Source organism: Festucalex cinctus, chromosome 13 (assembly GCF_051991245.1).
Source record: "Festucalex cinctus isolate MCC-2025b chromosome 13, RoL_Fcin_1.0, whole genome shotgun sequence".
NCBI classification, from domain to species: domain Eukaryota; kingdom Metazoa; phylum Chordata; class Actinopteri; order Syngnathiformes; family Syngnathidae; genus Festucalex; species Festucalex cinctus.
The window spans coordinates 2,001,625-2,015,914 of record NC_135423.1 but is presented as its reverse complement, the minus strand read 5'-3'; the positions used below and the strand labels follow the sequence as shown (position 1 = coordinate 2,015,914).

The window sequence follows — 14,290 nt, the reverse complement described above, 5'->3', positions numbered from 1 at the left end:
ATGACAACTTATGACTTTCTCTCACCAAGAATTTCTCTCCATTTCTCTTTTTTTTTTTTTCTCACTCCCAAGTGCCCCACTTGCTTTGCATCTACGCTTGACAATGTGATACGCTCGTGAGCATTTTCTTCTCTCCCCGTTTTTTTTTTTGCACAGACCTTCTTCCTTGCGCTCTTTATTTTTTCACTCAGTCGACATCCATCCATCTTTCTTTCTTTTTTTATTCCCGTGTACCACTGGGACCCAAAAAAATGGCACCTTCAGAGTAGGCCGTAAAAAAACAGCCCTATAAAAAGCCACAACACAAGAAAGAAAGGGTAATGATGAATTTTAACTGCTCCTCTCGGTGCACCTGGGGTCTGGCTCGCGACGCGCATGTGCCTGTTCGGCAAACCATGAGGCCTGGTCACTGAACCTGAACTGCCCCGCTGCGAAGCGGGGGGGGGGGGGGGAGGGTCATTGTCACGGTGCTACGCTGAGAGTTATCGCTTTTTAAAGATGCACTATAGATTTTGTGGGGAAAGTCATTTACGCCAGCATAAAATGGAGGGTGGCAGGGGAAGTTTAAAATCTAAAAGGTCTGGGGAGCTGTGGGATACCAGGAGGAAAAAAAAAAAAATAGGCTTGATGGCTTCAATGGCCTAACTGGTGTAATAGCGGTTTAATCTGTTGTCAAGGATGGATATTGATTTCAGTATTTATAGTTTAGTCAGGAACAAACAAGCGACACGGCAACCTGGGCAACAACAAAAGAACTGTATATAGAATTGTTTGCGGCGTATCACGACACCATCTTTTCACGTTTTGCTGTACTACTGCCATATGCCATATTCCCAAGAAATTAATCCGGGGTTACAGTGTCCAACTGTGTGAGGTTGAAGCCACATGGACCTTCAGGTCTATGTGTAGGGGGCAGGACTATTTTCTGTTCAGTTACTGGCTTGAGCCCAAGCACTCTCTGGGCTCAGATGCTGGCTCACCAGCCTCCGCGCTTCGCCCTGCCTCCCACCTGTTCCTGGCCGCGTGCCTCCCCGCCTGGCCCGCCAGCGTGGAAAATCCGCCTTTGATGGCTCCGTGGGGACCGACCCAAGACGGGGTGAGAAGCTGCGGACGCAGAATGCACTGACGGACGAGGTTTGACACGGGCATGGCACGTTTCCTGCAGCACGAGGCTTCATTGACTGGCCTGCCAACATGAAACGCAAGATTTTGGTCCAGCTATTTTTCGTGTCAATCAAAAATCAACATCATTCAATTGTATTACACTTTTCTACGGAGGCCCTAAAGTGACTTGGGAGAAATATATAAATATTAGGGATAGACCGATAATCGGCCGGGCCGATTATCGGCGCCGATATTTGGCATTTTGACAAATATCGGCATCGGCCATTTTTTTTAATCTGAAGGCCGATAAAGGTCACTGAGCAGGGAATACTTGCGAACGTAGCGAATTTGGGGTTTTCATCAGGATTTGTAAGATGTTCGCAGTCAGTTTTTATTTGTCGAATACACATTTGGAACATATTCACACAATTTTTCACCGCGAAAATCTTTTTGAAACGTTTTTACGAACCCTAACAAAAACCCCAAATGAGCTACATTCACATGAATTTGTTACTCAGTGAGAAATTATATATAGTTTGAAAGATTTCCCCCCCATTTTACTGCAAATGAATATCGGCTTGATATATCGGTTATCGGCCGACTTGTCTACAAATAATCTGTATCGGTATCGGCCTTGAAAAAACCATATCGGTCTATCACTAATATTAAATATGTTTCTTGTCCGGTCCGGACAAGAAATCCATTTGTGCAGTTCTAGCACCCTTTAGTGGCTAGTTTATTAGTGCAATTTAATTTTCATTAGGGATGTTTTGGCCTTCTATGTTCAAAATCTTTGCTAATTGTCAGATGAAGGGGAACCGAATTTGCTTGTGAAGCGATCAATGTGTGCTTGCATTAGCAAGTAAGTGTCTCAATATTGTTATTAGAGATTGGAGGTGGTTGATATGCATTGCTCTTATGTACAAAAGAACAATATTGTGCTTTTTTTTTTTTTTTTTTTTTTTTTTTTTTTTAGTATGAGCCCTCCATTTTTTTTTTACAATATTGTGACCTTTTTTAAATATCGCCAACCCCCCCACAATATCGTAATAATTATCGTATCGTGATGTTTGGATATCGTTACATCCCGACTTGTCAACCTACGGGAGCAGCCATGGTCCAAAAATAGCAAAGATGCCGTTTGCTGCATTTCGTGTAAAGAATTGAGAATTATTTTACGGGACTTTTGAGGTCCCGTACGAGACGTAATAATTTAGGCCAAAAAATACGGGGCATCCCGGATAATACGGGACAGTTAGCAACGCTAGTCCATACTTCCTTCCAAAACACATATTGTTCAAAGGATTAATGTGACAAAGATAAACAACAAACATGCTAATTGCAATTAGCATGTCCCCCGTACTATCAAATGGGGTTTCAGAGGTGAGTGGTAAAGAGGCATGTACTGCGCTATAGGGGGGTGGGGGAGAAAAAAAATGGTCGGAGATTCTGGGGGGCAGAGACTGTCATGCATGCGAATAGAAGAGAAATCTATACACGCACGCACACACCTGGATCTTTAGCCATGACTGGATGCTTGACTTCAATATTTCCAACATAAAAAAAAACAGATAAATAGACGCCATGTTGCGCCATAAAAGCAAACAGATTGAGCGTGCCAAAGAGAACAGAGGGAGTCAACGTTACGAGGTCTGCGTATGCATTTGCATGTCGAGAGAGGAGAGAAAGGGAGCTAATGGCCGACATCTGCCATCGGTTTCCCCCGTCCGAGTGGTGCGCTCCAGCTCCGTCCTGTCACGGAGAATCATAAAGCTGAAAGATGAGCTCTGAACCGGCACACGTGCCAATCTCCCGGCTCACCCCGAAGGCTCGGGATGAAGAGCCTCTTGCAGCTATTTGCCACTTAATGTGCCAATTTGTTTTCCAAAATGGTGAAAAGAAAAAAAACATGTTTCCTGCAGCTCTGGGGAATGCTTATAAAATTGACTTTTGCGTAAGTAGATTTAGTTAGGCAATATACTGGAGAAGAGAAAAATTAAAGAACTGCAGCTACTGAATTAAAGTTATTTTGAGACACAATCAAGCTTATGCTGTTTTTTTTTTTTATTAGTCTTTCAATTATTTATTCTCAGGGCATTTAATCAATGGAAACAAGACAGTTCAGTTTGTCTTTGAAGACGTTTCACCTCTCATTAGGGATGTAACGATATCCAAATATCACGATACGACATTATCACAATATGAAGGTCACGTTACGATAATTATCACAATATTGTGGGGGCGTTGGTGATATTTAAAAATTTTGAGGCACTTACTTGCTAATGCAAGCACACATTGACTTGCTTCACAAACAAATTAGGTTCCCCTTCATCTGACAATTAGCACAGATTTTAAACATAAAAGGCCAAAACATCCCTAATGAAAATTAAATTGCACTAATAAACTAGCCACTAGAGGTTGCTAGAACTGCACTCACTCACTCACACATGTAAGTTTGTGTGAGTGAGTGAATGAGTGAATTCCATGGTGCTGTCAAGTTGCCGCGGGAGTGACGTCACACAGCGCCCCGTTTGCAACCCCCCCCCCCCCGCTCTGCGATTGGCTGGAGGGGTATAAACACTGTTTGTCCAGAGTGAACGTCCCGCTGTTTTTACAAAACAAACACAAAATGGCAAAATACGGGCAAGGAAAAATCACCACCAAACATTAACATAAGCCCAGATGTGTAGACTGAGAAAGCGTTAAAGTGTGTGCATCCTGTATTTAAAAAGTGCATTTTCCTGAGTGAAAACGACAGACCCCGCCTTTAATGGAGTAACAAAATAATTGCAAATTAATTTGACAGTTGACTCATTGGTGAGTCACCAAATCGAATAGTAATCCTAATGAATCAAACCGAACTGTTTCATCTTAAAATCGAACCGTCCTTCAACCCAATCGCAGCCTATGTATCGAGATGCGATACCCCGAGTACGTATGGGAAAATGTTTGCGTGTGCATGCAAATATTTGTGAAATAAATGATAAATACCGAGAGCATCAGGCATTGACGAGACCCCCATCTGGCGATCCTCTAAGGGGGAGACGATACTGAAGACACTGCAGAGTGCCCCGGCTGTGACCCGCCCACCAAAGCAGCCCTCCAACCATTTGTTGGCCTTATAACATGACAAAATAGGCTTTTAATTTAGCGGGGCGGCTGCGGCGTGTGGGGCCTGCCAGAATCAATCATCATGAGAAGGCTGAGCAGACTCGGCTGTCCCCTGGGTCATCTCAGTGAAGAGGACGTCCCTGTGCACGTGCCCGTGCACGTGCACGCGCTCGCGCACGCACGCACGCCTTGTTCTGTCGTACAATATGTTTTGAAAGATGTTGTTCGATCTGTACGCGTGTGTGCGTGTTTTACATATTGTGTAATATCGAATCATGTGATATGTTGGTGAACTATTGAACTATACTGACATGTTTTTGCTTCTATTCCTTGTCTCTTTTTTTTTTCCAGATCTTGTGGATGCATTTTCTCTTTCAAGTCAATTAATTTGAAATTCAAACATTTTACATTTTACGTTTCCCATTTCTTCATTTTCTTAACCGCTTACTCCTTCACAAGGGTTGCAGGGGTGCTGGAGCCTATCCCATCCGGCTTCGGGCAGTAGGCGGGGGGGACACCCCAGACTGGTCGCCAGCCAATCGTAGGGCGCACAAAGACAAACAACCGTCCACACTTACAAGCACACCTAGGGACAATTCGGAGCACCCAATTATCTGCCATGCATGTCTTTGGAATGTGGGAGGAGCCCGGAGTACCCGGAGAAGACCCACGCGGGCACGGGGAGAACATGCAAACTCCACCCTTGAAGGCCTAAGCCTGGACTTGAACCCGAGTCCTCAGAAATGGGAGGCGGACGTGCTTAGAGGACACTGACAGAAATATTTTCAGTGATTTTATTTTGAAAAGCTTCGGCATGCACCACACTAATAGTAGCTTATTATAAGATAATTTTGAATACCAAGATGGCTGCCATACACAGATGTCTATTTCGGCTCATGGGCCTCTCGTTCTTTCTAGAAGTTAAAGCGTCAGTATGTAAAAAAATTCGCCACTAGATGTCGCCATATGATAGAATGCACCCGAAGTGCATTCCAAAGCTAACGTACGACTGTATGGTGTCTCAGAGAGACCATACATCGCATGACAAATAAGTGTGGAATTCATACATTTTTTGTATGCACTCTTTTGTGTTGTGTGAATCAATGTATAAATATTGTGAAAATGAGGAAAGAAAAAATATGGACGGGAGAAAAAGGTGATCGCCAAAGTCAACGTACTGTATTTAACCACCACACCACAGTAAAGTCTTCCTCTCATTGGTGCTTCAGCCGGATGTCCTGAACTGATGTCAAGGTGGGTGCTGGTCTTTTTTAACCGCCACTGACCATCAATCTGACAAACGGGCGAATTTACAGCTTGCCCTCCTCCAACACCCCCCGCCTCGCTCGCCCCCTCTCTCTCTCTCTCTGCATGTCAATAGTGCCAGCAGCACGCTCCAGTGGCGACAAATCAGACCTTCTCAATCGTATCGTCATAAAACATCTCCCAGCAAGGTTGCGACCTTTCACCCTTTCAACTAATCTGCAGGCATTGGAAGTCATAGGAGAGACGGGGTTCTCCATGGAGTGGCATAACTAGCTTGTCTGTATGAAATAATTAACTCATTCACTCCCAGCCATTTTTGTGAAGCAACTTGACTGATTTTGCAAGGCCGACAGAATATTGTGTTCTGTTGCTATAAAAACATGGAACACACCAAAAGAACGATTGAGTCTCTGTTTTCATCAGGAAAAAAAAAAGTACAATTGTATCTGTTTCCGTTTTGCAGCAATTAGTATATAGCTCGGGTTCGTCCATATTCACATTCCTGGTACAAACACTGACAAAAAAAAGCTTGCTGCAACATGGCCCTGGCTGATCTCTTATACTCTGCTGCCACCTGTTTTCCACAATAACTACCATTGCTTTAAGCCACATCTTCATGTCAGAAGCTGCATCAAAGCCTTTCTGTATGCTCTTGCATTTTAAAAAAACATAAAACGTGTAAACACGTTTTTGGGAGGGAAGGACAAAGTGTTGAAAAACTATTTTACACGTTTTGGGGATTGAATGAGTTAAATATTTAATATTAAAATGAATAATATTTTTTTATGCTCATGCCCTGGTGGGCACTCGCACGTATGCAACTACTAGTACAACGTGCCTAATGTCAAAGGTCACCGCTCGCCACTGCGTTACACTACAACTTTGTCTAAACAACAAGAAAAATGGTTTCTGGAGGATTCAAAATTGATCTTGATGTCCTTTATAATGTGTCCCTCACCAAAATAAAATAAATAAATATGGCAATATTGGAAATGCATATTACCTGGAAAACTCACACACGTAGACTAGCTTATACCTCAATCCAGAATGTGACTCCTTGTGGCTCGAAAAGACGCAGCCATCGCTCAGACAACGAGCAGTTGTTCTCATACTCGCAGTCTCATCGCCTCTACGCAGCCTTGACAACTGAGAGAGAAACAATTTGGCCTGCCGCCCACTTTCACGGGAGTGAATGGCAGAAGGGAAAGTAACTTGGGGAATAAATAGTGCACTTGTCAGAGTGAAAATTGGAGGGAGAGCGAGACTCAGATGGACAACTCACTTGTGCTGTCTCTATTTTCAGGTTTGTGGGGGGAAAAAAAAAAGACGTATTTGTGAGAACAAGTACTGTATACGGCAGGGGTGTGCAAACTTTTTTATTTGAGGGCCACATAATGTTATGAAGAGAAATTGTGTTTAGTCCTAAAAATTGTACAAATAATTGATTTGTGCTTTTGCATATTTAGAACAATGCTACAGTATATAAACCAATTGATTTGTAATATGGCAGTAGGGATATTATAGTTTTGAAATTTTTCATTTTAGTTTTTATTTTATTTTGAGTTTTTTTTTATTTTTTTATATTTAGTTAGTTTTAATTAGTTTTCAGGGTGGTTCTGTTAGTTTTTTTTATTAGTTTTAGTTCTTTAAAAGCATGTCGATTAATATTAATAAGTTACTTTGACGACATGTGATGCACATTTATGGTACAGAACGTAATTATTGATTTTGAATAGGGATAGCGCTTGTACTGCCCTCTGGTGGAGAAAAGTGATGTTTGCGCCTTTGTGTGTTTTTGACCCTCGAGTGCTGCCGTAGTGCATTCTACTACAAGCAAAGCTCCTACACGGCTACACAACCAATCCAGTGTTGAAGCTTGGAGTTTAATTTTGGCTCCATAAAGATCTGTAAGTATATTATTCTGAGGAGTGTTGGCCTGTAATGTGTTATTGAATCGGACGTTTAAAAATTGTTTGTTTTTTTTTGTTTTAATGTGACGTAAGTTACTTGGCGCTAGTTAGCATAGCATTTCGATGTTTTTTTTTTTAAATAACTTTATTGACAAAAAGCATTTCGATGGTAGCATCCATGTACAGTAGCATTATGCTAACAGCTATTAACGATCCCGTTTTGTAGGATTTGCAGCTATATTTAGTAAATGATGTGGATCTATATTGTTTCAAACTCTAAATAACGTGATTGTAATGCACTTTTATTTTATTTTTTTGTATGTTATACTTTTACAGTTTCATCCAGTAAATTGCCAAAACAGCAAGAGACTTCCTGGTCTTTTATTGGAAAAGCTGTTCACTATCTGTACAGCTCGTTCTTAAACACTAGTGAAGACAGAATAGATCATGATCCCGTTGATTGGAAAAGGCCTGTGTTGGAAGAGGGAAACCTGCAAAACCTGCAGGGCTGCGGCCCTTGAGGACCGAGATTGCCCGTTCCTGTACCAGTCAGCCACCGTGCCGCCCGCTTTCAGTAACTATTTCAATCATTTCTATTTCAATAATTGATATACTGACATGTTATTGTACGGATAGACAGCCTGTCTTTTGTCCTTTGAGAATAGAGCTTGCAATGTGATTTGACTGTTTGAATATGACCACAGGCAGGGTCCGACTTCTCAGCGTTTGACATTGGGGCAAGGACAAAAGGGAAAACGGGGTCATGTGGTGCAATGGTTAAATGTGAATCTTAATAGAGACGGCAATGTCATTACATCCAAATCCGCCGAGTCCTCTCGACCGGGGGGGTCGTGTGGCATTGACGGCCACTTTACATCCGGAGCATGTCGGGCCAAGAGACCAGGGACATGACCGCCAATCCCATTTTGAGGATTTGTGCCATACTCGACTAAATTGAGTGAGACGATGCAGACACAAAGATATTGAGATTTTTTTTAGGAATTTGTGAGGAAGACGTGCGCAAAGCCAACTGGCTGGTTTTGCCTGTCAGCCACAGGCGACGACAAGGGGTCAAGGTCCTGCTGTGTGCTTGAAACAATCTTGAGCAAAGACAAGCAGACTATCTAAAATTATAGTTATAGACTTAGATGGACACACTTACCATAGTTTTTACCTCCTGGTAGCACCTTAACAGAAATAATTAATCTTATTATATATTAGGGCTGTCAAAATGAAAGCGTTGACTATGGAGATTCATTTAAACCAGGGGTGTCCAAACTTTTTCATTTGAGGGCCACATACAGAAAATCAGAAGGGCCACATAATGTTCTGAAGAGAAATTGTGTTTTGTCCTGAAAATTGTACAAATTGATTTGTGCCATTTTTTACAAAATTTCCAAACAAAATTGCCATTTTTTTGTAATAACTACCATTGTTTTAAGCCACTTCTTCATGTCAGAACCTGCACCAAAAGCCTTCTGTATGCTCTTGCATTTAAAAAAAAAAGAAAGAAAAAAGACATTAAAAAACGTATAAATACGTTTTTGGGAGTGAATGGGTTTTAACAACGAGTGATAGTGTAGGCTACATGTTGATTTAGCAAAAAAAAAAAAGTTTGATCTACAACTCAGAAACGGTGCATTTGGAGCCTGCAGTGAATGTGTTTTGTTTGTTTATGTTTGTTTGTGATGGTTTTTGTTAGTGTTGTTCCGATACCCTTTTTTTTTCCCCCGATACCGATACTCAGCTTTGCAGTATCGGCCGATACCATACCGATACTTAAGGTTGTTTTTTTTTCCCTCAACATGAAAAAGCTGTCCTGCCATTGGTTCAGAGCATTCAAGGGCCAATAGGATCTCTTGGATCGGCATGCAGTGAACATGTCACATATCAGTGAATGTCGTGCACCAGCAAGTCACAAGATGCTGCATCCAAAATCCTATATTAGCGTTGGAATTAATGGTATCGGCCTGTTACTTGTGAGTAGTCACCGATACCGACGCCACTGTTTGTATGCAGTATCGGCACCTCTGCCGATACCGGTATCGGTATCGGAACAACACTCGTTTTCGTGATAGTTTCTGTGTGCGTGTTTGTGTTCATGCCTATTCTATGGATGGTGAGCGCACTGCACTGCTCTTTCCCAATGATGGGCCAGTGGTGGATTTAAATCCCTCGTAAGCACCCAGCCCCGCCCCGCCCCGCCCCGCCCCCGCAAGCCCGTCTGACGTGCAGCGATCCGCGCTTTTGCTTATGTATTAGCCATCTATTTCCCCCGGGTGATACCTCTCCAACATAAAACCGCAGACGGAGGTGAAATATCTCCCTCCTGACGAAAATAAAGCTTTGGCTGCCTGCTGATCTATTGCTTAGAAAGCTAAAGCCGCGGCTTTGATTCGCGCTTCACCTTGTGCGCGCCTTTTGCTTTTTACGCACACAAAAGCTCGATGAAGATGGATCGAGCTGAATCGAACGCGGCACATGCAGCACATTTGGCTTCGCTCATTTCATTATACTTCTTCATCCTGATCTTTTCGGGTTTTTTATTTTTTATGTTATTTTTTTACTCCACGCAGACGTTGTTTTTCTTGTTTTATTGATCAGTGAATTGTATTTAATTGTATGTAATTTGTATTGAAGATCAAGTTAATCATTATTGGTTGCCAAAAGTGTTTTCCATGCAACCACACAGAGACGCGTGCTACTTTCCTGCATAGTTTACTTTACATCTGTTAGGACGGTGATCATTTTATCGCCGAAGCTTCTACGCATAAGGCAAGGGGCGTGGTTTCAGCAAATAGAATTATTCCGTTAAATATTAATAGGAACTTGTCTCGAATTTACTGGAATTGCGTCGAATTTAGGATTTGACCTTTTGTAATGTGACAGCCAGTGCTGAAATTTCTTAAATCACCAGGTTCATCTCTCAAATGACCAAAATAATTTATATTTGAATGCAGCGAGCAACCACATGTGCCTACTAAAACAGTATTGCATTTTATTTTATTTTTAATTTTCAAATATACAGTTTCACAAAAAAAATGAATTTGGAAAGCACACTGTTATTTATTGCTTGCATTACTGAATAGGTTGGGTTTTTTTTCTTCCCTTCAGTTGAATGCAAATCTTTATTAATTTATAGCTTCTCCAAACTAAATGAAGCCCATTATATATATATATATATATATATATATATATATATATATATATATATATTTATATATATTATTTATTTATTTATTTATTTATTGTCCTCATCTTAGTGTAGTCCACAATAACATATCCACAAATTATTCAAATAAATACAGCGGCAAACTGTAACCAACATCTTATTCGCTTTTTTTATTTTTTATTTTTTATTTTTTTATTTTTTGCGAAACATGTGCCTCCCTGTCCTGTCTAATTGAACGCAGGTATCAGCAGCGGGCAGCCACTCAGTCTCTCCATGCCTGATGCTTGCGGGCTTTCATGTCGGCGCTCGCTGCAATAAACAGCAGCAGCTATCTGCAGCTCGACAGACATGCAAAATGCAAAATGCAAAATGCAAAATGCAAAATGATCCCCTGGGCATTGGCCGCCAGGCGATCATATCTCCAAGGGATTGCTTATCGCCACATATTATATAATAATCATGAGCGATCCCAGCACTTTAACCATCGGCTCGACTGCAGAAGAAGCTCACATAGCCGAGATGTCTTTCATATCAACTGCAAGGCTTAGTAAAGTTGTTGCTTGTTTGACTTTTTTTGTGGATACATCGTGGATGGATGTTTGCCCTGCGATTTGCTGGCAACCAGTCCAGGGTGTCCCCCCCCCCCCCCCCCCACCTACTGCCCAGGGCCAGCTGAGATAGGCTCCAGCACCCCCGCCCGCGACCCTTGCGAGGAATAAGCAGTCAAGGAAATGGATGGATGGACTTCGTCACAACCAATCAGTTCGCTTCACTGCCTGTGGTTGCCTTCTGCAAAGGTGTTTGTGTCGTTGTCGGATTGTTACCTCTGTTCCTGTGTGCAGCTCTCGTTGTTTCTCGCTTGGATTTATCTCAGTGCAGGCGCGACCGGAAGTGCAGTCTCGAAAACGTTTGCGTTTTAGTTATTGTCGGCCAGTGACGTCAGCATATGACTGACTGCTGATCCGCGCGCAAAAGAGGCGGCAAAAAGGGAGGGAGTAATTGAAGTTCTGGCAGGCGATTCAGACTCGAAGTTGCCCTCTCCTCGCTTGCTGGTTGTTCTGTTTACAGAGACGAGTCGAGACAGTGACGAGTTGTCTGACTTTGTGCTGCGCGTGCAAAAAGGCCCGTGATGGATGCGGAAACAGTATTGTGAGATGGTAATAATAATGAAATGAGTCAAATATTTCTCAGGGCGTCGTCTTCCCAAAGTGGGCGTGACTTGAATCGTTTCGTCTGGAGCAATCAAAACAGGAAATTCACACAGCTGCGCGATTCTAAAATGTTTGCGGTACGAAGATAAAGTCACATTTTTTTTCACATGTGTTGCTGTTTTGGTCAATAAAATTCTGTTCAAATGATACAAACAGCAAATTCTTTTTTTTTTTTCTTCGCCTGCCCAATCGGTTTTCGCTCACGCGTTTCTATTGCAACCGTCGGTCTTAAAGTCCAGTTTTATGGTCACGGACATCTCAACCAGCTCAGTAAAAAATAGCAAATTAATTCCATGATGTTTCCCACATATTTGTTATCGCCTTCTACGGCCCCTCCCCTTAACGTCACTCCACCGTGGTGGTGATCTTGAGCTGGCAAGGAGCAGACAGGAGACAAATAAACGTGTCGTAAGAATTAATGATTGCGCGCATCTTCGCCGTCTCGTTCTCATTCATTATCTCAGATTAATTATCTCGCCATGTGCCAGTTCACTTGTCTGCACTTCATAAACGCAAATCTCCTGGGTCGCTTTACAACGAAGTGGCCCGTGTGTAAAAAAAGAAAAGAAAAAAAAGATTCAATTTCTCAACGGTACAACGGAAATGTAAACCAAGGGAATTATAAAAAAAATAAATAAATAAAAATTCACTAACAGAGCCGAATGGGACCTGCAATGAAACCTTGAATTTTGCAAGGCAACCTGGGAAAAATCTTTTCTGATGATTTTTTCAGTGATAAAACTTGTATATAGAAAATTAACTTTGTATGCAATGGATCTTCTTCTTCTTCTCCTCATTATTATTATTATTATTATTATTATTGTTCGTAGTAGTAGTAGTTGTAGTGTAATAACCTTATTTATTGATTGATTGAATTTTATTATTATTATTATTATTATTATTATTAATTCAATCTGTGGTATAATAACCTTATTTATTGATTGATTGAATTATTTTTTTATTTTTTTTTATCTGTTTTCATTGCTGCTGGACATGTAAATTTCCCAGACGGAGCCATCCCAAAGGGATCAATAAAGTCAAGTCTAAGTCTAAGTAATAATTTTTGTGTGTCTGTCATGTTAGTTAGTTAATTAACACATTGCACAGTTTTTCAAAGCATTGTGACAACTGCTGTTGGTTAGTGCAAGTTTGTATAGGAAAGTAGCTAAATTTGTTTTTGATATTAATGATATTGGGGGTGGGACTTAAGTTTTTTTTCCTCCCACTCCTTTTCAGGCTAAGTTTAGAAAAATTGATATATTGTTAATGTTGATTATTGCCTGAAATAAATGAACAAAATGAAATGGGGGAAAAAATAGTAGTAGTATAGTCCACTTAAAAGTGAAATCCCTGGTCGAGATGTTTTAAGCTTCATCGCGATTTGGATTCAGTCTATTTTCAGATACGCATCATCATAATGTTTTTGGCTCTCGTATTATTCTAAATCAGTCCCGAGATGATCCACAGACCGCGTATCGAAAAAGGCGCGAAACGTCCAACGATTAGTGCCGCAGTTCATGTTGACTTATAAACATTCCCAAAAACACGAGATAATAAAAGTTGCATAGTCGTCATTGAACAACGACAAAAAAATAATTAAAAGTCATGTTTCGGCCTTCGTTTCTATCGCTCCTCTTTTTGAACACGTGTTGTAAAAGGGGGGAGATGACAATTGCATGAAATGTAACAGGATGCTGCGTGGGCCACATAAGATAATAAATGCGGCTCAATGTCGCCATTTTCAGCGTAATTGGCGTGCATGCATTGGACCTTGCGAATTTATTTATTAAATATAGCGATACGATTTTAAATACATATTTTTTCAAGTTGAATGTGTCATTCTACACAAAAAAAAAAAAGAATTCCATTCTTAAAATATATTGAATCTTAAATGTTTTGAAAGATGGCAACAATTAAAAATCCATCTTGATCGCTTATTCCTCACGAGGGTTGGGGGGTTGCTGGAGCCTATCTCAGCTGGCTCTGGCTAGTTAGGCGGGGGCGTGTTTCACACCCCGGACCGGTTTGCCAGCCAATCGCAGCAATTAAAAATCAAACGTGAGAATTAAAAAAGACCAAAGATGTGACAGTTCGTTCATGAAGCAAGAATAATTGACCTAAATAACGAATAACTTGTTCCTGACGTGGATTGAAAGCATCTCTGATGAATGAGCAGAGATTTCTGGTAAGCGAGCTGTCAAATTGAAAGCATGCCTCTCTTTCTCTCCAAAATGTCTGAAACCACAGCGTGTAAATACAACAACTGTATAAAGTCGGACCATTACCTACTTCAATAAATGGTGGCAACAAAGTGACAATTAATATAATTGAGTAGATTTGAACTACTTCATCTGTGATTCAAAACAATTGAAGTCGTTTGAAACAAAATTTGGCCATGGCGGGCTTCGGCCGGAAACGGAAATGTTTAGCGATTAAAATAAAAGGAAATGCCATTGAGTAGTATTAACTCATTTTTCAACGTTGCTGACATTACTGATAAAATATAATTACATTCT

At 41.1% G+C, this 14,290-nt stretch overlaps 1 protein-coding gene across 1 annotated transcript in view; it reads left to right on the top strand.

The window, feature by feature from the left end:
• LOC144033094 (dehydrogenase/reductase SDR family member 13-like) overlaps window positions 1-6,500 on the top strand; it is a 55,537-nt gene extending 49,037 nt beyond the window's left edge. Inside the window, exon 9 of the transcript XR_013287872.1 lies at window positions 4,567-6,500. The gene's annotated coding sequence lies outside the window, so the exon portion shown is untranslated. The remainder of the gene's footprint in view (window positions 1-4,566) is intronic.
• The last annotated feature ends 7,790 nt before the right edge of the window (window positions 6,501-14,290 follow it).